This window comes from Gossypium arboreum, chromosome 3 (assembly GCF_025698485.1).
Source record: "Gossypium arboreum isolate Shixiya-1 chromosome 3, ASM2569848v2, whole genome shotgun sequence".
NCBI classification, from domain to species: domain Eukaryota; kingdom Viridiplantae; phylum Streptophyta; class Magnoliopsida; order Malvales; family Malvaceae; genus Gossypium; species Gossypium arboreum.
Genome location: NC_069072.1, coordinates 77,120,565 through 77,148,131, shown reverse-complemented (window position 1 = coordinate 77,148,131; position 27,567 = coordinate 77,120,565). Strand labels below are relative to the sequence as shown.

Sequence of the window (27,567 nt, the reverse complement as noted above, 5' to 3'; positions counted from 1 at the left end):
GGGTGACTTACCTCTACTGTGCCATATGAAAAGACATTTTGGACTACGAAAGGACCTGATAGTCGTGATTTAAGCTTTCCAGTGAAGAATTTGAGCCTTGAGTTGTATAACAAGACAAGATCTCCAACTTCAAATTGCTTGTGCTGCTTTAGACGAGTATCATGGCGGCGCTTCATTGTTTCCTTGTATAATCGTAAGTTCTCATAGGCATTAGCTCGCCATTCCTCTAACTCGTTCAGCTGCATCAATCTCTTTTCACCAGCGAGTTTGAGATCAAAGTTCAGAAATTTTAGAGCCCAGAATGCTTTGTCTTCTAGTTCAAACGGTAAATGACAACTCTTCCCATAAACAAGTCTGTAAGGAGACGTTCATATGGGGGTCTTAAAAGCAGTTCTATAGGTCCATAAGGCATTATTTAGTTTCTTTGCCCAATTCTTCCTATTTGACTCTACATTCTTTTTTAAGATGTGTTTAAGTTCTCGGTTGGCGACTTCGACTTCTCCACTAGTTTGAGGATGGTAAGGGGTAGCTGTTCTATGGTAAACTCCATATTTCTTAAGGGTTTTATTGAATTGAGCATTACAGAAATGAGTGCCCCTATCACTGATAATTGCTCTAGGTGCTCCAAATCGAGAGAAAAGTTTCTTAAGGAACTTCACCACTACTCTAGCATCATTAGTAGGTAAGGCTTGGGCTTCCACCAATTTAGACATGTAATCAATGGCTACTAATATGTATTTATTCCCAAATGAGATAGGGAATGGACCCATGAAATCAATACCACATATATCAAATATTTCACATGAAAGCGTGTACGTTTGAGGCATTTCGTCATGTTTAGAGATATTACCTGTTCGTTGGCATTTATCACAAGAAGTAACATACCTGTTGGGATCTTTGAATAGTGTGGGCTAATAAAAACCTGATTCGAGCATTTTATGTGCGATCCTAGTCCCACTGTAATGTCTTCCAGTCGGTCCTGAGTGGCAATGTTCCAATATCTTTATTACTTCTGACTTCGTGACGCATCTTCTAATAACTTGATCTACTCATATACGAAATAGAAAAGGATCTTCCCAAAAATAGTTTTTCACATCAGTGAAGAATCGTTTCTTTTGCTAATGTGTCAACCCTTTTGGTGTAATGTTAGCAGCTACATAATTTGTGATGTTTGCAAACCAAGGTACCTCTGAGTCAGATATGGCGAAGAGTTGTTCTTCAGGGAATGTGTCATTTATCTCATGCTCATCAAATCTCTTGAGATGTGGGTTTTCTAATCTGGATAGATGATTTACTGCAAAATTTTCTACTCCCTTCTTATCTTGAATTTCTAGATCAAATTCCTGCAACAACAAAATCCATCTTATTAGTCAAGGTTTGCATCTGTTTTAGTAAGTAGGTATCGAAGTGCTGAATGGTCAGTGTAAACGAAAACTTTAGATAATATTAAATGTGGTCTAAATTTATCGAATGCAAAAACCACAACCAACAATTCTTTCTCAGTCATCGTGTAATTTTCTTGTGCGGCTGTAAAAGTTTTGCTAGCATAATAGATCGGTTGAAAGTGCTTGTCTCTTCCCTATCCAAGAACCACACCTACTGCAAAATCACTCGCATCACACATTAGTTCAAAGGGTAAATTCCAATCAGGTGCAACTACAATCGGGGCATTAATTAATTTATCCTTAAAAGTGTTAAATGCTTCTAAGCATTCCTGATTGAAATTGAAAGGTACATCTTTTTCTAGTAAATTCGTTAAAGGCTTAGCTATTTTAGGAAAATCTTTAATGAGTCTTCTATAAAATCCTACATGTCATAAAAAGCTTCTAATAGCCTTAACTGAACTAGGGGGAGGTAGTTTCTCAATAGTTTTGATTTTCGCTTTATCAACCTCAATCCCTTTACTAGAAATTTTGTGTCCTAATACAATCCCTTCACGAACCATGAAATGACATTTTTCCCAATTTAGCACAAGATTCGTTTCCTCACATCTCATTAGAACTCGTTTTAAATTTTTAAGGCAAAGATGGAAAGAGTTACCGTGTAACACCCCTAACCCGTATCCATCACCGAAATAGGTTAAGAGGCATTACTATACTCATAACATAGTTCAAAACAACCGAACATCAAATATCATCTCATTACAGTAATAGTCATTCATTCACATTCAATATTCACATAAAATTTAGTGTACAATGCTTAAACATACATTCGGGACCAAATTGATAACATATAAAAGTTTTAAAACTTATAAAAATTTTCAACTTTTAAAAGGTCACACGCCCGTGTGAACAAGCCGTGTGCCTCACACAGTCTAGACATGTCTGTGTGTCTAAGCCGTGGCAAAATAGGGTATAGCAAATGACTTTCCCACACGGCCAGACCACACGCCCTTGTGTCCAGTCCGTGTGCGAGCCTGACTTATAATTGTAGGGTACCCCAGGGGACACACGACCGTACAACATGGCCGTGTGTCGCACATGGCTGAGACACACGCCCGTGTCTCTGTCCATGTGGACAAAAACAAGCCATTTAAATAGCCAATTTGCCACCCCAATTTTGGTCATCCTACAAGCAAAGGAAACTAAAATATTTATAACACTATTTCAGCCAAATACAACACTAAAATGTAACATTTTTCATATCATAAAATAGACACCAAAATTCATACCCATAAACCTTACATTTCATACCAAACATAAAGTAATATCATACCAAAGCATTTCCTTCCATATATCATTCAATCTCAAGTTAATCCTACCAAAACTTACCAACTAAAACATACCACAATTTCATATTAACATCACATACCATCAATCATTATCCACCATGAGTTCAAGCACAACTTAGCCAAATCACATGGCTAAGTATAAACATCACAAAACACCATTCCACAACTACTAGCCTATACATGCCATACTTCAAAAATATGCATTTTCAAAAGTACCAAATTAAGGTTTGATAGTGTGGTGATGATCCTTGACGGTCCACGAGCTTGTAGTAGCTTCGATATCTATAAAACAATGCAAACACACACAAAGTAAGCTTTCAAAAGCTTAGTAAGCTCGTACTATATTCATCAATAGTATATAAAACATAAAAATATTTACAAATTCTCAATCATCTATCAAATCTATACCAACCCAATCCATATGTTCATAACAATTCAATGAAATTCACCTAGATAATATCATCTACCACAAAGGTATCATACATACCTGGTTCTTCCCATACTTACTCACTTTCATTCTCACCTCTTGTTTGAGTATTTGAAGACTTTGCATAAATTATTCATACTTTAACATCCACACACTTAGTGCTGTAAAGGTTAGCCGAAGCTAAAATGATTTCTCACACTTAGTGCCATCTCAACTAGCCGAAACTAAGTCAGTATCGCACACTTAGTGCCTTTAGTAGCCGAAGCTAGTTTAAATCGCACACTTAGTGCCAATGCTTTCAATTCTTCATCATATCATCCAATTCAATTATATACAACCCATGTATAATAAAGGCATCTAAACTTACTTAACATCATATTTTAAGTACGAACTTAGCTCGTACTCGAAATTTGTCGACTCAGACTGTTTATTCTACAATATTTGATTTCCCTCGGTCTAAATCTGAATTCCACTTTTCTTGATCTAAATGTATTCAAAATTAACCCTTTTATTCACCAAATAATTCAAAACAATCCATATGTACACAATTAGGGCATTTTGCAAACTAGCCCTCACATTTTCACATTTCAACACTTTAGTCCCTATTTCACAAAATCACAAAACACACATAATTTACATCTACACAAGCTTAGCCAAATTCTCCTGGTACTCATACTAGTCCAAAAATTTCATTTATTTCACATTTTAGTCCCTCAAAATAATGTTTTCACAATTTAGCCCAAATTACTCAATTTCATCAAAAATCCAAAAATAAAACATTTAAACCCAACATCAAGCTTCCATAATTTATCAACTAACATCAAAAAGCTCACATTTTCATCAATGGCACATTTCAAAATCATCACCAAAACCGTAAATTGAAGCATGGGTTCGATAGTATACGAAGCAATGATTACAAAAACATAGAAATTTTCAAAAACCGAGCAAAACACATACCTAATTCACCAATTCAAAATGCTGAACCCTAAGTGAGATTTCTCTTTTCTTTTTCCTTTGTATTTTTGGTGGAATAACATGAACAAATGGCTAATTTCATGCTTTTGTTTTATTTTAATTACTTAATAAACATTTTCCCATTTTTCCCTTTTTTAAACAATTATAAAACCTTTTAATGAATGGTTGTTTTAGTCCATTAACATTCCCAATGGACAAATAACAACATAAGGACCCTTACTTTAGAAAGCCAACTCAAATAGGCACTTTAACATCTAGCACATAGCTTTTAAATTTTACGCGATTTAGTCCTTTTTGCAAATTAAGCACACAAACAGTTAAATTTTCACACGAGACTTTCACACATGTCAATTCACTTATAATAGACATGGAAAATAATATTAAAATATTTTTTTGACTCGGATATGTGGTCCTAAAACTACTATTCTAACTAAGGCTAAAACCGGACTGTTACATACTGAATATCGAGAAGTTGTCCTTAAATACCTCCATAATGTATTCCACGAGTTCATAAAAAATTGCCAACATGCAACGCTGAAAAGTAGCAGGAGCATTATATAGACCAAAAGGCATTTTTCGATAAGAAAACATACCATATGGACATGTAAATGTCATTTTCTCTTGGTCCTCAGGAGCTATTGGGATTTGGAAGTAACCAGAGAGTCCATCTAGGAAGCAATAATTCATATGCCCAGATGATCTTTCCAACATCTGATCAATGACTGGTAGAGGAAAGTGATCTTTTCTTGTGGCATCATTCAATTTCCTATAGTCAATGCAAACTCTCCATCCCGTGACTGTTCGCATTGGAATTAATTCATTCTTGTCATTGGCTATAACAGTCATGCCTTCTTTCTTAGGAGCAACCTGCACAGGACTTACCCAAGAGCTACCGGAAATAGGATAAATAATTCCAGCATCTAGAAGTTTAATTACCTCTGCTTTCACTATTTCTTTCATATTAGGATTCAGTCGTCTTTGAGCTTGCACACAAGGTTTATATTCATCTTCCATTAAAATTTTATGTGTGCAAAAAGAAGGACTGATCCCTTTTATGTCAGAAATTTTCCAAGCTATGGCTCTTTTGTGCTCCTTCAACACTTGAAGTAACTCGTCCTTTTCGGTTGGCTGTAAATCTGAAGCAATAATCATTGGTAATGTGGAATTATTTCCAAGAAAAGCATATTCTAAGTGATTTGGTAGTTGCTTTAATTCCAATTTAGGAGGTTCTTCAACAAAGGGTTTTAACTTTAATTCGTTGTTTACCTCCATATCTTCATAGCTCTTATGTCTTAATGAGGGCTCATTAGAATTTAGTTCAGCTTTTATCTTACCTACTGCAGAATCATCGTCATTTACCTCTTTTTCTTGGGCAAGACATAGTTCCAACGTATCCTTATGTATGATCTCCTGTAAAGAATCTTGAGTAGAATGATCAATATCGTCAATAAAATAACATGAATCATCCTGTTCCCTAGAAAATCTCATGGCATCATATATTTTAAAAATAATCTCTTCGTCACTTACCTTAAGCACAAGTTTACCATCACCCACATCAATAACAGCCCGAGCAGTGGCTAAAAATGGACGACCTAAAATTAAAGGCACCTCAACATCCTCATCCATGTCAAGCAAAACAAAATCAATAGGGAATATAAATTTATCTACTTTTACAAGTACATCCTCTATAATACCCCTAGGATATTTAACAGATCTATCAGCCAGTTGAATACTCATCCTAGTGGGTTTCAGTTCCCTCAGACCAAGTTCCTTGAACATCTTGTAAGGCATCAGATTAATACTAGCCCCTAGATCAGCCAGTGCCTTTTCAACATTTAAACTACTAATTAAGCAGGGAATAGTAAAACTTCCCGGATCCTTCATTTTGGTTGGCAGTTTATTTTGGAGTATGGTCGAGAATTCCTAGTTTAATTCTACTGTGGACAATTCTTGAAACTTCCTTTTGTTTGTCAAAAGTTTCTTCAAAAATTTTGCGTATGTAGGCATCTGCGAGATAGCTTCAACAAAGGGTAAGCTAATATGCAACTGTTTAAAGAGTTCAAGAAATTTATCGAATTGTGCATCCATGCGGTCTTTCTTCAAATTTGCTGGATACGGGATTGGTGGTCTATATTCCTTCGGTACTGAATTTTCATTGTTGTCGGGTTTTACCTCCCCTCCTTCGTTTCTGTCAACTTTTTGTGGTGGCTTCTTTTTAGATTCAGCTAACACTTTCCCACTCCTTAGTCTAACTACTTTCACATGCTCTTTTGGATTGGGTTTGGTGTTACTAGGTAGACTCCCTGGTGGTCTTTCTGAAATCATCATAGCCAGTTGTCCAATTTAATTCTCGAGTCCTTGAATTGATGCTTGCTGATTTTTAAGTGCAGTTTCAGTGTTCTAAAAATGGGTTTTCGCTACTAAAGTAAACTTTGTCATCATCTCCTCAATGTTCGGCTTTTTCTCTTGCTGGTGAGGTTGTTGTTGGAAGCCGATGGTGGTCGTTGATTTCCTTGGCCGCCCCATGAGAAATTTGGGTGGTTCCTCCAACCGGCATTGTAAGTGTTACTATAAGGATTATTTTGAGGTTGAGGATTATTACCCATATAGTTCAATTGCTCGTTCTCCATGTTGGGGACATAGGGTGGATATTTTGAATTGTTTAATCCACCTCCACTTGCATCGCACTGCATTACTGGATGTACCTGCGTAGAGCCAAAGCAAACCATCAATTTTTCTATTCAAAAGTTCTACCTAATTGGAAAGCATAGCAACCGAATCAAAGTTAAAAACGCCGACTACTTTTGTCAGTTTTGTCCTCATGACTTGCCACTGATAATTATTCAGTGACATCTCTTTTATGAACTCATAAGCCTCTTCAAGTGTTTTTTTATTGATAGTTCCACCAGTAGCTGCGTCAATCATTTGTCTAGTCGAGGCATTTAACCTGTTGTGGAAATTTTGAACTTGCCGCCAGAGGGGTAACCCATGTTGAGGGCACCTTCTCAATAGATCATTGTATCTCTCCCATGCATCATAAAGTGTTTCTAAATCCATCTGCACAAAAGAAGAGATATCATTTCGTAAATTAACCGTTTTAGTCGGCGAAAAATATTTAAGCAAAAATTTTTTGGTCATTTGTTCCCAAATGGTAATTGACCCTCGAGGTAACGAGTTCAACCACTGTTTAGCTTTATTCCTTAATGAAAAGGGAAACAACCGAAGGTGAATGGCATCGTCAGAAACACCATTGATCTTAAAGGTGTCGCAAAATTCCAGAAAATTTGCTAAATGAGTATTTGGATCCTCGTAATGCAAACCATCAAACTGAACAGACTGTTGTATCATTTAGATCGTGTTAGGTTTTAGTTCAAAATTATTTTCAGCGACAGCAGGTCTAACTATACTCAATTCAGTTCCTGTTAAAGTAGGTTTAGCATAATCATACATAGTACGAGAAGTAGGATTTTGATCTACTGGATTTGCAGCAACCACAGGAGGTAGCAGATTATTCTGATTATCAGCCATCTCTTCGATCGTAGTATGAATATCATCCTCTCGTCCTTCCTCTATGTATTGTAGGCTTTGCCTTATTTCTCTTCGGTTTTTGTGAGCTGTTTCTTCTAGTCATAAGCTATAAAAACCTGCCGGATGTAAAGAAAAGAAAAATTAGTAATTAAAAATAAAAACAAAATTAAATTAAATTGCAAAAATTAAAAATGGCTAATGTAATAAAAATTAAGCATTCCTAATATCTTAGTTCCCGACAACGGTGCCAAAAACTTGATGGTCGTAAAACTAACTAAAAATTCAACTAAGGCAAGCGCACCTATCAAACAGCAGTATAATTATGGTGAGACCGGAAATATCGTATCCATGAGGACTAAAAGTACTAGTAATTACTATCTTTTTATTATCTAGCCTAAAAATTAAGAGAATGTTTTATTTAAAATTAATTATCTAATTAACTAGGATTGCGACAGAGATTAAAGTTGGAAACTACTTTTTAGAAAATCGATGGAGAAGACAATACCCAAGGAAGAATCCACCTAGACTTCACTTATTACCTTTGAATTAGACGATTTATTCACTTGAATTAATCCGTAGAAATCCTTGATTTATGTTAATATCTCTTTCGAGACTCAAAACAACTGACTCTAGGTTGATTAATTGAAATCTCTTTCTAATTAAAACTCCTATTGCCGCATTAACTCGATCTATGGACTCCTTTATTAGATTTTACTCTAATTCGGCAGATTTATGCCATCCTATCTTTAGGATTGCATGCAACTCTGCTTAATTATGAATGATCTACTCTTAAACAGGGACTTTTGCTCCACTGAATAAGTACATCAAAAACCTGAATTAATATCCTGGAATATTAAAGCAAGGGTTAATCTCACAATTAAGCATAAGAAAAAGTATTTATCATATAACTAAACAATAATAAGATCCGTCTTAGGTTTTATCTCCCTTAGGCATTTAGCGAGTTTAGTTCATAATAATAATGGAAAATATCTCAAAGTTTGGAAAACAATAAGACATAAAGAAACTCAAAAACTTCTAGGAAATTGGATGGAAATCTTCAGTCTTGATGTAGATCCTGCCTCTGAGGTGATTCTGATGGCTGTCCTTGAGTATTTTCTACCTTGAACTCTGCGTGTTCCCTTTAATCCTCTTCTTGGGTCTTTAAATAGACTTTGGAATGCCCAAATTAGCCCAAAATTGGCCTTTTCTGAGTAGAATTAGACTTAGGCTCGATAGGGACACGACCGTGTGCCATGCCTGTGTGAAGGTGCTAAGGCCATGTATAATTCTGACTTGGTTTTATGTCGACACGGCCATGACACACGGGTGAGTGGTCTACCGGTGTGTCACACACGAGCGTGTGGATCACCCGTGAGGAAGTGCCTAGGCCGTGTTCCATGTTGAATTAGGCCCATTTTGTCCGTTTTTGGCCTGTTTCTTGCTCTTTTTGCCTTCCAATGCTTGCCTAAGTATAAAACATGAATTTAAAGGATTAGGAGCATCGAATTCAATAAAACCAAGGAAAAATCATCCATAAATATGCCAAGCATGGGGTAAAAATATGTATATATTACGGTTTATCAGCTTGTCTGCGATATTGAGTGGTTTGGCCAGAACGTGGAGTGTTATTGGATGGATGAGTTCTGGGGAACACTTTATTGGTGTGTAGCGGAGATGGGTAGGAATGTTTTTGAAAAACTTGCACTGATTTCTGAAAAAGCTCTACGTTGACATCCTCATGCATACTACTATCTGAAAAACTGTGTTGATATATAAATTCTGCTACTTTTATGAATTGTGTGTTTAAATTATTGGTTGTACCTAGTTTTAAATTTTTTATTGATATTTTATCGAATTTACATGAAATATTAATTTTTAACAAAATATGGTTTTTGCAAAAATTTTCGTTGTGATTTTTATAAAAATATGTCAATATTACATTTTTTTCGCTGCAATTCTGAGAAAAGAGTTTTTAATAACACTAGACTTAATTTTTAAAATTACTAATATTTACAAATGAGATTTCTAGAGACATTTGATTTTTCTAAAATTAACATGGTTTCCAAATAATGACAACTAACCAAGTTCCCTAGTTTTGAAGGAAAGGAAAAATGAATTTGAAATATGATTGGAATTATGAAAATTTTGAATAGCGATCAAACTTTTACAAATTGAATACCAAAATCATCAATTTATAAAATTTTCATGTTTTTAGGAAATTAAGTTAAATATTCAATTTCACTAGTTTTGAACGATTTATGCAAATGGTTTAAAAAGTATGTTTGAAAACTAGGAAAGTTTTTTTGGGCCATTCCTGTGGTCAATATAGCTTTCCAAATTCAGCCATAACGACTAGGCCAGGTTTGAAGTTTACCACTGATATGGTATATTTGTTAGAGTATGCCCAAAGATCAATCATGAGATGATTGTAATCACATACTCGTTTTGCCTTGTTTATCAATATAAGACATTGCCATTATTATTTCAGTTTCTTTTTTTGTGTATATAAATACACTGAATTGTAATAATATCCTAAGAAAATATGATTATTCTTAAAAAGGTCATTAGTAAAGTATTATTGTGGGCTTGGAAAACAATAATGCATTGAGACTAATGTGTAGCTGATTGATGACAAAGAATTGTCATTGACATAGGGATGTCAAAATCAATACATGAGCATGTGCTAGAGAACAACATATTGGACTGACCCGCTATGAGTATGTTTCTTGTGTTATTATGTAATAGTCACAATACTACTCATAGTGATAACTATGTCTATGATCCTCAGACTTGAGATCATCATTTTCCTAACATTGTGTGTCATATATTTTGATATAGTCAAAATGTCTACTGTAACAGGTTGTACTATAAAGACTGATGTTGGATATACCACAATCCATGTAGTGAGATATGGTTGATCAAGATAGGATTTATCCATCCTACATAATGGGAGTAATTTCTTAGGCCTTTTGATGGAGTAAGACAAGAAATGCATAACCATGCTCGAATAAGTTGATATGAGATATCACACATATTTGTTTATTGTAGTCTACTCATGAAATCAAGAAATATGAGATTGGACTATACAAGTGTGACTATTCCATAACTTGTGTCCAAACTAGATATTAAGGATAAAATGATATAATACATGAAAAGATTATCACAGAAAGGTTATGTCAAATCACGACTTCTTCTAACTTGGGTGACAATGATGCCTTGCCGGATGCCACTTACTGCTTGTAATATTAGAAACCAATGTTACAAGAGCCTATAGAGTCATACCCTATAGTTGAAACGAACAGAATCCAAACACTTGGTATTGTGTTTAGTTGTCACATGAATTAAATTAATTTTTGAATTAATTTAATTTGATAGTTAAATATTAAACACATTATATGTACAAACTTGTTGTGCACAAATAGAGAACATAGATATAATTAATTTATGAATTTGGTTCATAGAAAATATTAATTGTATATATTTTACTGAATTTATTAATATAAACAATTATATTAATTAATTTCTCACTTTGACTCAAAACATTTACTTAAACATAGAGCTCGCAGTTCATGAGGAGCTCGCAAAACACTGTTCATAACTAGCTCGCAATATAGAGCTCACATATTACTGTTCATAAAAGCACATATTTAGACACAATCACAAGACAAAGTTTTCAAAAAGGCTTACTCTTGAAACTTAGGATAAAACCCTAAGTACCTGATTAACTCTATATTTTGCACATACAAGTGGCAACCCCTGAACACTCACCAGTTTGTTTAAAGCTTTAAACAACCCTTGTCTTTGATTGTAGATGGTTCTGTTAGGTTCGTAATTTCACAAGTTATTAACAGTAAAAGCCAGGCTCATTGCTAACCCCAGCTTTTCAGGCTTACTGGCGATCCCTAGCCTGTTAGGCCCCGAACTCCAGAAATGTACATGTTATTCATTTAAGTGTGCGTGATGCATGGTACACTTATGGGACATGTTAAGACTCTTTGAGTCAATGTGAGGAGTTTTAAGGAGATCCACTTATCCAATAGAAAAAAAAAATGTGAATAGGATTGTGTTTTTAAAAAAAAATTATGTTTTACTAGTTTAAGCTAACTAACAATAGGTAACCGCGAACTAGGTTTCGCGTAAATATGGTGAACCTAGTTCGTAGAACAGTAACTTTCTTAAAACTCTTGTTTAGTTTATGTTTTTGTGCATGTTATATGCATTTCACGTATATTCAATGAGTTTTCGAAAGCCCACACACTCCTTTCTAACACTGTAGATAGTTAGATCGCACTGTGTGTAGCGACGAGGTGAGTGATTCAGGCAAAGCATAAACACTGAAAAGGTGGTACAAGCGAACTCTAGACAGAAAGGCAATACAGGTTTCTGCTTGGGCTTAGAGATATCTTTCTATATGTTGACTTCGCCGATTGTACTAGGTTTAGTGTTGTTTATGTTTATTTTTAATACCTCTTGCAAACCGATAAAACTATATATACAAACCTAAATTTCAAGTATAAAATTATACTCCAAGTCTGGTTTATGTTTTCTTAATTTAAAAATTCATACTTAAGTATTTAATTTCTAACAAAGTGTTCTTCATAAGCAAAAACATGAAATAATAAAAACTGACAAACTTATATAGAGTTCGCCAAAGTTGCTACAAAGTGACAAGGTTTTCAAATTGAACAAAGTACAAACCCTAAGTGACTGGAAAACTATTGCCTATGAACCTTTAATAAGTTTTTATATACGGACTAGGAGAAACCCTGCGAAACATGTTCGCAGTATCTAAATATGTAGGGGTTTTTCGCAAAACTTACCCTGTTTTAAGGAGTCTTACTCTGCGAAGACTTAAGAGTGTGTGAGTTATGCTAAGAGCGGACCTTAATGTTGAGATGTGTATCATACAGTTAATGAGATAATTGTTTATTTAAACTTATAATACCACCTGAATAGAGGTTAGCTTAAGTGTTTTGGTGAAAGCACTTATTCCATTGTATATTAGTAACTTAAGCATGTTTTATGTTTTAACTTGTGGTGTGTTGGAGGTTAGGTAGGTTTTAAATAGAGAGCCACTTAGGTGGCTAATGTGGCTTTCCATAGATGGGGTTCAACGACCGAATCGAGTATAAGGTGTTACATTGTTCCTGTATTTGTAATGGAAGAATCAAAATTTGAATTTCCCTCATTTTTCTTCTCATGTTTCTTTCCCCTTTATCCTCAACTTTACTGAGCTTTCATAGCTAATGCACCTTCAAAAGACCCTTCAAATCTCATGAGTCTTCTTTGCTCTTGCTGTAACACCCCGAACCCATCTTTATTGCTGAAATAGGGTAATGAAATGCTACAGTAAATAACAGAACATGAACATGCTATTGATGTTCATGAAACATTCATTAAACTAGTAAAACATAATTTTTTAAAACAAAACCTATTCACATGTTTTTTTTCTATTGGATAAGTGGATCTCCTTAAAACTCCTCACTTTGACTCAAAGAGACTTAACATGTCCCATAAGTGTAGCATAAAGCTAAGCACTCTCCAAACACAACAACATATCCCATTGAATGGGGCTTAGCTTGACATTCCCTTATTCCTCCTAACCTGTCCCAAGGCCTCTCGACAAAAACACAAAACACAAAGGTGAGTACTTACAATCCTATGTCATGCCATTATATCCAATGGTTACAGAAGATTATGGTGTCAAAACATTTACTTAAACATAGAGCTCGCAGTTCATGAGGAGCTTGCAAAACACTGTTCATAACTAGCTCGCAATGTAGAGCTCACATATTACTGTTCAAGACTGAAATCAAGACTAAATTTAGTTTATAGAAGCTCTATAGGTGACTCAGGCATGAATTAGGACCAAATTGTAAGGTTTTGAAAAGTTGGACTTCACGTTGCAACGAGCCCTTCTCCACATCATGACGATGCTGGACAGTGAGTCACATGACGATGTCAAAACACTTAATGTCAAGACGTTAGAAACTATCATTCGACATTGCGATAAGAGAAAATTCACATCGAGACGAGAACACTATTTTTGGTAAATTTTGGCCATTTGGTACCTAATTTGGGCAAAGCCACACCAAAGACTCAAATGGTATATTTTTGGCCATTTAGACCTGTACAAAACCAACTCAAACACATACTAACGCATCTATTTAACCAACCACAAAACTATTCAAGCTATTTCACATGAAAGAGACATTGTACTAAACAAAATAAACTAAGTAATCACAACTTGCAACCCTAATAAAAACATATCAATTCCAATCCAAAACATACATATTTTGACCTAAAAAGTAACTGACAATATGCCACAGTGGCATGATTATATCAATAAGGAGATAATAATATTATAAGTTATTCAACTCAATTGGTACCATTTATACCATTCATCCAATTCAAGTATGCCATTTAACATATGATACTATCAAATGTTTATACCAAATCATTTATTCCTTTAATCACAATGCACATATAAAAACTCATCCATTTTTATGTCCACCAACTAGACATTAAACCATTCACAAGCACTAACACTTATAAAGACTTGTAAACATACCATATAATGTTTAAGAACAAGTATTATATGTATATCTAAACCATTATCATCCAAAATAAAGTTATGCATATCAAGCCTATTTACATGCCACAAAATTGAGTTTTGAATGATAATAAAGTCTACCGAGACTGAATTTGGATTGTGTGATCTCTTGAATGATCCGATCATCGAGTTCCGTAAAATGCTAACTATAAAAAATAGAAAATGAAACAGAGTAAGCATTAAACATGCTTAGTAAGTTCATGGGTTTTAAGACATTAAAACTCACCTCCCAACATAGCTATATATATAAATTAACTAATATACAATGTCCTGTCATGAAATTTCACAAATATAACAAGTCCTTGTTTAAGAGTAGATCTGGCATAATTGAGCGGAGTTGCATGCAATCCTAGAAATAGGACGACATAAATCTACCAAATTGGAGTCAAATCTAATAGAGGAATCCATAGATCGAGTTAATGCGACGATAGAGGTTTTAATTAGAAAGAGATTTTTAATTAATCAACGTAGAATCAGTTATTTTTACTCTCAAAAGAGATATTGATATAATTTAGGGATTTCTATGGATCAAGTCAAATGAATAAATCGTTTAATTCAGATTTAGAATAATAAGTGAACTCTAGGTGGATTCTTTCTTGGGTATTTTCTCTCTCATAAGTTTTCTTTTATTATTTTCCCATTTCGCTCTCTGTCGCTTAGTAATTAGTTCAGTTTAATTTTAGATTAAAAACAACCCTTCAATTTATAGGCTAGATAATGAAAAGATAGTAATTACCAGTACATTTAGTCCTCGTGGATACAACATTCCCAACTCACCGTAGCTATACTACCATTCGATAGGTGCGCTTTCCTTTGTCGTATTTTAGTTAGTCCGTGACGTCATCAAGGCAGAACTCGTATTTGCTAAATTTAGAAAACAGTTGTTTATCTCGCAAAGTTTGTAACACAATTCTCAAATGCTCGGCATGGTTAGACTCGTCTCAGGAATATCAGAATATCATCAATAAAAACTACAACAAATTTTTCTAAATATGGTCTGAAGGTTCTATTCATCAAATCCATAAACATTGCAGGTGCATTAGTTAAAGCAAACAACATCACAAGAAATTCATAGTGTCTGCACCTATATAATATCCCGATTTTGGGCCTAGTCAGAACAGCGGTTTTGGGACCACAAATTCGATGTAAGAAAAATTATTTTTATCATATTTTTTATGGTCTACAATTTTACGAAATGATTTCGTGAAAATTTCATTCGAAAATTTTAACGTTTGGCCATTCAATTTAGTCAAAAGGACTAAATTGTAAAAAGTACAAAAGTTGAGTTTAGAGGGGTCCAATTGTTATGAAATTTTAAATTGGTGGTCCTTAAATGGTAATTAGATGGATAATATTTTGGACAAAAATGGACATGAAATAGGTGAAATAAAATATTTTTAAGTTAGGGGCATTTTGGTCATTTAGTAATTAAAAGAATTAAAAAGCCAAAATCAAAGCAAAATTGTGTCCATCTTCAAGCTATGGCTGAATTTCACAAGTGGAAACCATGGCTAGGGTTTTTCAAGCTTCCAAGCTCGATTGTAAGTCTGTTCTAGCCCCGTTTTTAATGTTATTTACATTTTTGAGATCCTCGTAGCTCGCTTTAGCTATTTCCACCATTATTTTGAGCTAGGGTTTGTGTTTAAAAATTTACCCATGGATGACATGCATGTTTTTTGATGTTTAATGGTAGAATATGAATGCTCGGTGTGTAATAAATGACTTTTACTAAGTGATTTTTGGTGAAATTGTCAAAAAGGACTAGTTTGTAAAAAGTTGTAAAATGTGTTTAAGTGTGTGAATAAATGGAAATTATGGACTGCTATAGCTACAAAAATGGTTTTTGGCTAGGCTTAAAATACAAGGAAATTGAATAAAAATCATTTTACGAGCCTAGAGACAAAAGTGAAAATATGACAAAGTTTAGGGGAAAAAATAAAATTTTGTCAAAATGTGAATTTAGGCTAATTTGAGTAACAGGATGAATAAATGAGTCAAATGTGTTATTATAGATCAATAAAGACGTGGAATCGACCTTGATCGGGGAAAGAAAATGATATTAGACTAAATTGCAAAATTACTATATTTTGCACCGAGGTAAGTTTGTATGTAAATAATATATCGATTCGTTTTATGTTATTATATTTCGTTATTATATGAGATGTGGCTGCTTATAGAATGATCATTTGATGCAAATTACGAATCGAAATAGACTAAGAATGAATTTGTTAAATGTTGAAAAGTGAGGAATTTCCTAATTGAACCTTCGGGATAGAAATAATACGAATGATACGTTGTGAGAACACATGTGTAGTACCATGTGCAGGCTACTATGTGTTTAAGATGGTTTTAGGTCACGTGTGTAGTACTAAGTACAGGCTACTACGTGTACTAGATAGTTAGGTCACATATGTAGTACTAAGTGCTTGCTACTATGCGTACCCGACAACTTCGATCACATGTGTAGTACTAAGTGCAGGCTACTACGTGTGTCGGATTGTTGGTCGCATGTGTAGTACTAAGTGCAAGCTACTATGCATACCAGATAGCTTCGGTTACAAGGGTGGCAATATGTGTAGGCAACCGTATATCTGTTATTATTCTGATGAGTTCAACAGAATATCGACTAAGTGAAAATACATGTGAACATGACCATGTGATGAATAAGTGCAGATATATGTTTGTGGAAATTTATGAGCAACATGCTCGATAGTTGAGCGAACTTTCCGTAAGATGGAATGGAGTAAGTGAAATTATGTAAGAGTGAAATTTATAATAAAATAGTTTTGGACAGCAGCAATTGTGTAAGTTTTAAAAATCACCAAAAATCAAGGAAATTGAATTAGAGGTTGAATAAGAAATTAAATTAAATCTTATTGAGTCTATTTTCATATAAAGGAAACGGTGTAAGAAAAAGAATTTCATATTATGAGATATTTGAAAAAGAATTTCATATTATGAGATATTTGAATTTTTGTGAGACAAGGTTAGAATGGTTTTGGAATCACCTGTTTTGACTTGGAAAAATCATTAAAAATTGTAAAAATATAATTATAGATTATAATTTATATGCTTAAAATTATTAATGAGTCTATTTTCGAAAGAAATAAACAAGAACATTATCCAAATCTTGTACGAGGAGATAATTATTTTTTAGTGCAGAGGGGTCGAAACTATCAGACAACGAAACAGGGGTGAATTTAAAGAATAATCTGTACTTATTGGTTAGATAAAAAATTCTGAAAATTTTATGGTAAGAATGTATGTGAACCTAGTTTCTGGGAAAATCAGCGGATATTAATTTGGAGTTTCAGTAGCTCTAGAGATAAATAATTTACTGACTGTGACTCAAGAAAGCATCTTGACCTGAACATGTGTATATATACTATTATGATTGTTTTATCTTAAGAAATATGTTAATAAATCGTTTATTATTTACATACTTACTTACTAAGATTTATGCTTACTCTCTTTTCTTTCCTTTTTCTTATAGTATCACCAAGCTAGTTCGGGATTCGGAGATTATCGGAGATCCATCCATACTATCAATACTTTTTGGTATTTTGAAAACAATATTTTAGATTATGGCATGTATAGAGGACTTGGTTATTTTGTTTTATGTCATAATTAATTTGGCCTAAAATGTTGGCCTTCAATATTTGGTAGGTCATTTTGTATATGACAATTGATATTAATTAATATTGTTCAAGCTATAAGGTATGATGATGCATGATTAAGTAAGAAAATTGAATTGTTTTAACTTGGATAAAAAAAATCTATGTCATGGTTTCGTACGATTGCATGTATTATGTTCCGGTAATGTCTCGTACCCTGTTTTGCGTAGAACACCTGTAAGGGGCATTACAACCTGGTTCTGAATGTAGTTTTCAGCACATCCGAATCTTTCACTCGTAGCTGATAATAGCTAGAACAAAGATCAATCTTTGAGAACATTGTGGCACCTTTCAATTGATCAAAGAAATCGTCAATGTGAGGCAGTGGATATTTGTTCTTGATTGTAACTTTGTTGAGCTGGCGGTAGTCAATGCATAATCTCATCATTCTGTCCTTTTTATTAACACACAGAACCGACACCCCAAGGTGAAAAACTAGGGTGAGCAAAACCCCTATCAGTCAACTATTGCAACTGTGCTTTCAACTCTTTTAACACTGTAGGAGCCATTCTTTAAGGTGCTATTGATATCAGTGTTGTTCCTAGTACAAGTTCTATAGCAAATTCAACCTCTCTGATAGGCTGTAATCCAGGTAATTCCTCTAGAAACACATTGGAATACTCACAAACCACTGGCATGGATTCAAGCTTTGATTTAGACACTTTAGTATCCAATACATAAGCAAGGTAAGCATTACAACCTTTTCTCACATATTTCTGTGCTGACATAGATGATATCACAATAGGCAACCCGCTCGAATTATTTGATTCAATACGTAGCGTATTATCATTCTGACATTTTAATACGATAAGCTTTCGTCTATAGTTTACAACAGCATCATGCAGAGTTAGCCAATCCATGCCCAAAATCACATCAAATTCATCAAACGGTAATAGCATCAAATCAACCGAAAAACTGTAACCCCGAGTTATGAAAGGACAATTCTTGCAAACTTTGTCAACTAGAACATATTGACCTAAGGGATTCGATACTTTAACCACGAATTTAGTGGACTCAACAAGTAAACTCTTACTAGACACTAAATTCATGCAAACATATGAATGGGTCAATCCGCGATCAATCAAAGCAGTTATATTAGTATTATAGAGAGAAAAAATACTGGTAATAACATCTGGTGCCGAAGCATCTTCACATGCGCTTATAGCATAAGCCCTAGCTAGGCTCATGCCTCAGATCTCATAGTAGAGTCTTTCGTTACACCACGACTACCATTCACATTTCTAGGATTACAAGGTGGTCTACCTCTCACAACAATATTGCTCGGCCTCGTGGTCTAAGCTTTCTCTTTCTCAAATTTCTCTGGGAAATCACTAAGATAGTGATCAAAAGAACCACATCTGAAACACGCTCCACTCTTCATTTGACACTCACCATAATGTGGCCTGTTATAGTGCTTGCACTCGGGTCTGGCGTTTCTAACACTACCCACACTCGTTACAGATATAGCCTGGGTTTAGGACTAAAGCATCTAGTATCTCCATTAGAATGTCCCACAGAAGTAGTAGAACGATAATAATGTTCTTTAGATTTCTTCGATGCAGACTGATACAACTTTCCCGTCAATCTTTCTCTAGAATCTCTAGCTTCAAATTCAACATGTCTTTTCTCTTTACTCAACTTTTCAGCTTTATGTGCCCGATCAACCAGTACAACAAATTCTTTCAACTCAAGGATCCTGACTAATAGCATTATATCTTTGTTTAATCCATCTTCAAACCGTTTACACATTACAGTCTCAGTCGGAATGAATTCTCTAGCATATTTACTTAATCGAACAAATTCTTGTTCATATTCAGACACTGACATATGGCCCTTCTTGAGCTCCGAAAATATTTTACGTTTCTGATCCAAAAACCTCTGACTAATATATTTTTTACGAAACTCAAATTGAAGGAATTCCCAAGTGATCCTGTCTCAACACTACAAAAGTAGATGTATTCACCACTGGTAAGTTGAATCTTTTAGTAGAGATACTACACACTTCACACATTTAGTCGGTGAACAGGATAACTCGTCAAAAACCCTGATGGTATTCTCTAGCCAGAATTCAGCTTTCTCAGGATCATCTTTGGAAATAGCTGGGAATTCTTCAGCCCCATACTTAAGAATCTTATCAACAGGAGGCTTACTAACTTGGATTGGTTCTGTACATTGAGGAATAACGGGAATCCATTGGGGAATAGAAGGGGGTGGAGGTTGCTGAGTAGCTGGGTTCATCCGTACGAACTCGGTGAACCATTCATTCATCATCTGAAAGAAGGCTTCCTTAGCCTCTCCTCCTCGGCCCTCAGTTACGGGCCTCATACTGCTCGAAGCTACTTCATGAACGGAGGCTTGAACATTACTCTCTACTTCATTGAAATCAGCTCGGTTGGATGCCATTGCTATATAAAAACATGTTTTAAAACAGTTAGGAGATATCACACTATCACAGGTTATATAATGGCATGTATAGCTAGACTTGTATACACTACATTAGTCCAAGAATCGACTAAACTGTAACTCTGATACCAATAAATGTAACACCCTAAACCCGTATTCATCGCCGAAACAGGGTTATGAAAAATTACTGAATTTACAGATTAGACAGACAGAAATCTCAAATATTTCATATCATTTAGAATTCATGTCAAAAACCAATCAAATTTATACATATTGTCCCTAATACGAGCCTTTGAGGCCCAAAATACACCTTAGAAATAAATCGGGACTAAATTTGAAGTTTAGAGAATTTTTCAGAAACTTATAAAATTTTCAAAACTACAGGGGTCATACGACCGTGTGGCCAGGCCGTTTGACTCACACGGCCAAGAGACACACCCGAGTCTTAGGCCGTGTGGGCATTCAAAATAGGGATACACGACCGTGTCCCAGCCCGTGTCCGTGGCCGTGTAACTCTCTGACTTGTGCCAAATGGCCTAGCCACATGCCCACGTGCTAGGTCGTGTGAGCATACTAACTTGCTCTTTTAAAAGATACAGAGGACACATGGCTGTGTCACCTGGCTGTGTGTCACACACGGCTGAGACACACACCTGCGTCTTTGCCCGTGTGGACGAAAATAGGTCATTTTCCAAGCCATATTTCTCACCCAAATTGGTACCAACCTAAACACAACAATTTTCATATAACCAAGTCATAAATAGGCATCCAAAACCAACAAAAATCAAGCTTAAAACATGAAATATCATCACATACAACCAATATGCTCGTAGGCACCTTAAATGATAACTTAAAAACATGTCAACTATGTATCTAAACTTACCTAAATGACCAAATACATATATGCATAATTGTACCAAAGCTTAACTTGTAGGTCACTTATCAAGCTCAACCATTTGGTACACAAAATACCAATTCATAAAATAAATCATTTACATGTTAACCATACTAAACCAGACATCAAACATGATAAGGCCATTTATATATACATGCAAAATATACCAAAACACAAGCCAATCCAAATGGCTAAAAACATAACAAAACATGTAGGCTATCATTAGCCAAAATAAACTATACATGCCATTATAACCAAAATTAGTTAACCATAAGTACGAAAAGAGCCGATAGATAATGTGATATAGCTCTGACAAGCTTCCAACCTGAACGAGCTTCCGAATCACTATAAGACATGGAAAATAACACATAGTAAGCTTTTAAGCTTAGTAAATTCGTATAACAAAGAAATTAACTTACCATTTAGTCACATTTAAGGTGAGCAAACAAAGCATATCCAAACTCATTTTGGCAAAAGCCTAGACACATATCCTCATCAACCATATTAGTCATATAATTCATATAAATATCTAGAAACATGTATGGGCTCAACAACAATCAAACTTATATGTACATTTAATTTCTCAAATCATATATCTATATATCATGTACAATCATTTTCATATATGTCATGTAAATACCTGTGGTAGTTTGTATCGAACTCATGTAATCTCGTAACAGAACAATGCCCGTTGAACTATTTAGAATATCGTCAGGTACACGAGTAGTACACGCGAGGTGTACTAAACTATAATCCGTCAATTCCTATACATGTATGCTCATATGAGCTGTAAACGATAATCTCCAAGCTGAATAACAGTAAGCTCCTCCGAGCTGTATAACGGTAAGCTCATACGATCTGAGATCGGTAACCCTAAATGTCATTTGTATCTTACGAATTCTTATGGTTCAAACGGGACTCGGTAATCGTCGTACTTTGTCAGATACGCGATCGGTACTCATATATGATGATAATACAGTTAAGATATAGTTAATTCAATCAAAGGATAATTACACAATTTAATTACACGAACTTACCTCGACGAGTTTACGTAGATACGAAAGCAACTAATTTGATAATTTTCCTTTGCCTTGATCTAACTCCGTACGAGGTCTAACCAGATCTATACAAATGAATTTAACTAAATTCAATACAAATCACATTCAATTTAGTCCAACATACATTTTTTGCAAAATTACCATTTTTCCCTTATACTTTTAGTTCTTTGCAATTTAGTCCCTAGGCTCAAAAAATGAAATTCATTCAATTTTATCCCTACCCAAGCCTAGAAAAACTATTAACATATTTATATTAGCCCATATATTTCACAAATTCACACTTTTACTACACAGTTTATCATATTTTTCAAATTAATCTTTAATTGATAATTTAATCAAAAATTTCTTTACAAAAGTTGTTTATCTAACAACAACCATTATTTTTCTACCATTAAAATTCAAAACCCTAACATATTCATCAATGGAAAAACTTAAATACTTTAACAATTTTAAAAATTAATCCCCGGGCTAGCTAGATTAAGCTACAACGATCCCGGAAACATAGAAATTATTAAAAACGGGACAAAAATCACTCACTAATTAAGCTTCAAAGTAGCCAAACCCTAGATGAAAAAAAGTGGCTTTCTTATTTCAAAATTTGGTTAAAAAATATGGATAAAGATGATAGCAAATTTGGTTTTATTTTAATTTAACATATAATTTACTAATTACTATTTTACCATTAAAAAACATTCATATTTGCACCAAATGCCAAGCCAACATCCTCTACTCTCATTAATGGACGAAATACCAAATGAGGACATCTACTTTGAAGTTCCATAGCTAGTTAATACCTTTAGCTATTAGAACTCAACTTTTGCACTTTACACTATTTAGTCCTTTTTATCAAATTGAACATGTAAACAGTATAATTTCTTAAGGAAATTTTTATACAGTATTTCTATCATATTGTAGGAAATAAAATTATAATAAAATAAATATTTTGACCTCAGATTTGTGGTCCCAAAACCACTGTTCCGATTTCACTAAAAACTGGCTATTACAATCAACTTGGAGAGCTATTGAAAAGTTGCAATTGATACACACTGATGTAACTGGATCTCATAACACTACATCTGTCAATGGAAGTAGGTATTTTTTTATCTTTATTGATGGCTACTCTAGAATGTGTTGGATCTATTTTCTCAGATTCAAGCCAGAAGTTGTTGGTGTATTTTGGGACTTTAAGAAATAGGTTAAAAAACAAAGTGAACACAAAATTCAAGCTTTGAGATCTGATAGTGGCGAGGAGTACACCTACAATCAATTTATCTTTTCTGTGAAGAAGAGGAGATTGAACATCAACTCACTGCTTCATACACTCCACAAAAAAATGAATTTAGAGAGAGAAAGAATATTACCATAATGGAGATGGCTAGATGTTTAATGTTTGAGAAGAATTTGCCTAGGGAACATTAGGCAAAAGCGGCACACATTGCAGTTTTCCTTCTCAACAGGATTCCTACAAAAGTGGTTGCAAGAAAAACTCAATACAAAGCCTAGTATGGTTTTAAACCTTCTTTGAAAAATCTCAAAGTATTCAAATGCTTGTGCTTTGTTTATGTTCCTCAGATTAAAAGGGAAATTTTGACTGAAAAGATAGAAGCATAGATCTTTGTTAGCTATATTACAATTTCAAAGGCTAACAAAATTTTCCAACAAAACACTAAGAAAATTTTCATAAGAAGAATGTTCATTTCATAGACGAATGCAAGAGTGTATATACTCCAATGTGTCAAAAAAAGAAGCTGAGAAAATAATGAACCTGAAAAAGTTGATGAAACCTTCTATAGAAGTCTAGCTGGTTGCCTAATGTATCTAACGGCTACAAGACATGATATATTACATTTTGTAAGTTTATTATTTAGACTTATGAGTTGTGCAACTAAAACACATCTTATAGCTGCTAAAAGATTCCTTAGATATGTGAGAAGGACACTGGTTTATGGAATCAGATTTTGTGCAAATCAACATTATGTTTTGCAAGGCAATTTAGATAGTGATTGGGGAGGTTCACTTGATGTTCACTGATGATTTGAAAAGCACTTCAGGTTACTATTTCAAGTATGGTTTGGGTGTGTTCTAAAGGTACCGCAACAAGTATAATACAATGGCACAATCTACAACAGAAGTTGAATTTATTGTAGCTAATGTTGCTGTCAGTCAAGCTTTGTAGTTAAGAAAAGTTTTAATGGATTTGAATTTGAAGCAAAAAGGATGCACAGAACTGTTCATTGATAATCAAGCTTTAATTTCTATTTCTAACAATCCTATTTTTCATGGAAAAAACGAAGCACTTCAATATCAAATTATTTGTATTACTTGACACAGTGGTAGCATCAAACTGAAGTGTGATAAACTAAAATGTTCAGAGACCTCATATGAATTAGATTGACTGTTGTAAAAAAAAAAAAACCTTAAAAGGGCTTGCTAACAATGTGGCAGCATCAAGTATGATTTATGAGATAATTCATTTTTTACTTATTATTTTCTTTTTAAGGTAATTTCATTTTTTAAAATAGCCACTTTAGTCCCTCTTATTACATCATTTCCAATTGCATCCTTGTTAACGGTACCATCACTACCACCAGCACCTTGTCCTTTGTTATAGAATTTTGATAAAAGTTAAACTAAGTATAGGGATAACTCCTCAATTTAGAAATCATTGTATAGGGGAAACAATGACATGGTATATCATTTCATACTTGATGCTAGTAAAGTCGAATGGCTAAGTTCTCCAAGGTTTCAGAATATGCTCATAAATGATAAAATAAACAAATAAAAATTGAATTTCATTATGAGTTTGAACAAGGAAAGAGGACGAGGAGAACACAACTTACCCAAGAGGGACAAAGAAAGTTGTGCAAGGAACCAACATGAAACCAGAGGGGAGCAAAACAACACCCAACAGAAGCAGATTCATGAGCTACCTCTTGACCATGCCTAACACTCTTACTTCTACTTTTTTTTAGGCGATTACTCTCATCTTCTTTTTTTCTTATTCCAAACTCGACAAAATTTTCCTCTATTTTTAAAATGGGAGTTACTCACAATTCATGATTATTTTGTTATTCCTTACAACATCGTATATACCTTACATATTTGTGTATTGTGTTAGGCATTTTTGTATCCTTTAGTGATATTGTTATGTCATAAGTTTGTGAAAAGCTATAACAAAATACATAATTACATATTTAGGTATATCATTAGGGATTTTGGAATCTGATAGAGATTTTGTTATTCCATATAAGCTTGTGAAAGCTATAACAAAATACCATCATCTCTCTAATGTACCAAATGCCCTATACCAAATAGCAAAATTCCTCGTGTATAATTAAATCTTTAATCAAATATCAAATGATTTCTAATGATACAAAAATTACTAATCAAATTCCAAATTTCCTCATCATTTCATCAGGTGCCTGAATTTGCCAAAAAATATAGACAAAAATAAAAACACAACTTTTACTTTATTTGGGGCAATACTCTCCTCTTCCTCCTCTTCTTCTTTTTTTTTTATTATCTAATTCTAAATTTCCTCCTCCATTTTCAAATGGGAGTTGCTTGCAATTCTTGCATGTTTTGTTATTTGTTAAAACACTGCATATACCATAGATATTTGTGTACTATATTAGGGGTTTTTGTATCATTTATTGATTTTGTTTTCCATATAAGTTTGTAAAAGGTATAACAAATTACCATAATCTATACATATTTTGGTATAGCATTAGGTATTTTAGCATTTGATTAAAATACCATAATCTCTATTGTGTACCAAATGTCTTATACCAAATAGTAAAATTCCTCACGTATAATCAAATCTTTGAGAAAATACCAAATAATTTCTAATGATACAAAAATTACTAACCAATTCTGAATTTCCCAATCAATTCACCATCTTCTTCTTCCCTTATGTGCATGAATTTGTCAAAAAAATTACTTTATTTGGGGAAAATACTCCCCTCCTTCTCTTCTTCTTTTTTTTTTTCTAATTCTAAACTACACAAAAATTTCCTCCATTTTCAAATGGGAGTTGTTTGCAATTCATGCAGATTTTGTTATCCATTACAACACTGTGTATACCTTAGACATTTGTGTATTGCATTACGAGTTTTGTGTCTTTTTGCGATTTTGTTATTCCATATAAGTTTATGAAAGCTATAAAAAAATATGATGGCTGCTAAACTAACTATAAATACGGCAAAGGCAAGCACACCTATCGAACAATAGTAAAACTATGGTGAGTAGGGAATATCGTATCCACGAGGACTAAAAGTACTAGTAATTACTGGCTTCTTATTATTTAGGCGACAAACTAGAGTGATTGTGTTTTAATCTAAAATTTACTAAACTAATTTAACTAAGAACGCAACATAGAATGAAGCAAAGAAATAATCAAAGATAACCAATGAGATAGACAATACCCAGGAAAGAATCCATGTAACACCCCAAACCCGGCCTAGACGTTATGGCCGAATCTGGCAATGTTACAAGAGAGTGTTTTTGAAAACGGATTAACCTTCAAATCATTCAATTATTAACTTTTACCCAGTTTAGGAAATTGTGTTCTGATTGATTTGATTTAAAACATTTCTTTCACGCGGAAGCTTTTGAAACCCAAATAATTTTTGAAAAACCGTTTCATTTACGAAAAATCTTAGTTTATTTTAAGAAAACCATATTGCGTTGCAGTGTATAAATCTATAATCAGTAGTTCAAAATCCCAAATTAAAACCAAACAATCCCAAAGTCCATCATACATAAAATACCAACAAGAATTAAGTGACGTAACTGCAAAAATTGTAAATAAGCAGTTTGATAGTGGTGGTCACCGTTGAGCCCTCCGTTGGACCGATCCGTCAAGTCTGGGGATTACCTACACAGATTAAATACAAAATGGTGAGTTTTCTTAAACTCAGTGTGTAATCCCCATAGAAAATATACATAGAAGCAGAAGTCAGTCCAAATAACAGAAAATCTGGGCCTGAGCACTTTACAGAATCAGTGTGAACCTTAGTCCACTTAGATACAAAATCAGATACAAACTGGGCCTTAGCCCATCTCAAACATAACATGCATACAGAGCAGAATAACAGAATCATGCCCACCAGCCCTGTACACCAACTCTATCCAACCCAACACACCATGTGGGGATAAAATCGACCTACCCATCCCAACACACTATGTTGACCAAAATGCGTCACATAATCAGATAATTGCAGCTGTGCTGCTAGATATCAGACTTAAGAGCCTTTCAGAACAC

At 34.1% G+C, this 27,567-nt stretch overlaps 1 non-coding gene across 1 annotated transcript; it reads left to right on the top strand.

The window, feature by feature from the left end:
- Positions 1-7,116: 7,116 nt before the first annotated feature.
- On the top strand, positions 7,117-7,223 carry LOC128291085 (small nucleolar RNA R71). The gene has a single exon (XR_008280861.1). It is a non-coding gene; the product is annotated as a small nucleolar RNA R71 (small nucleolar RNA).
- Positions 7,224-27,567: the final 20,344 nt, after the last annotated feature.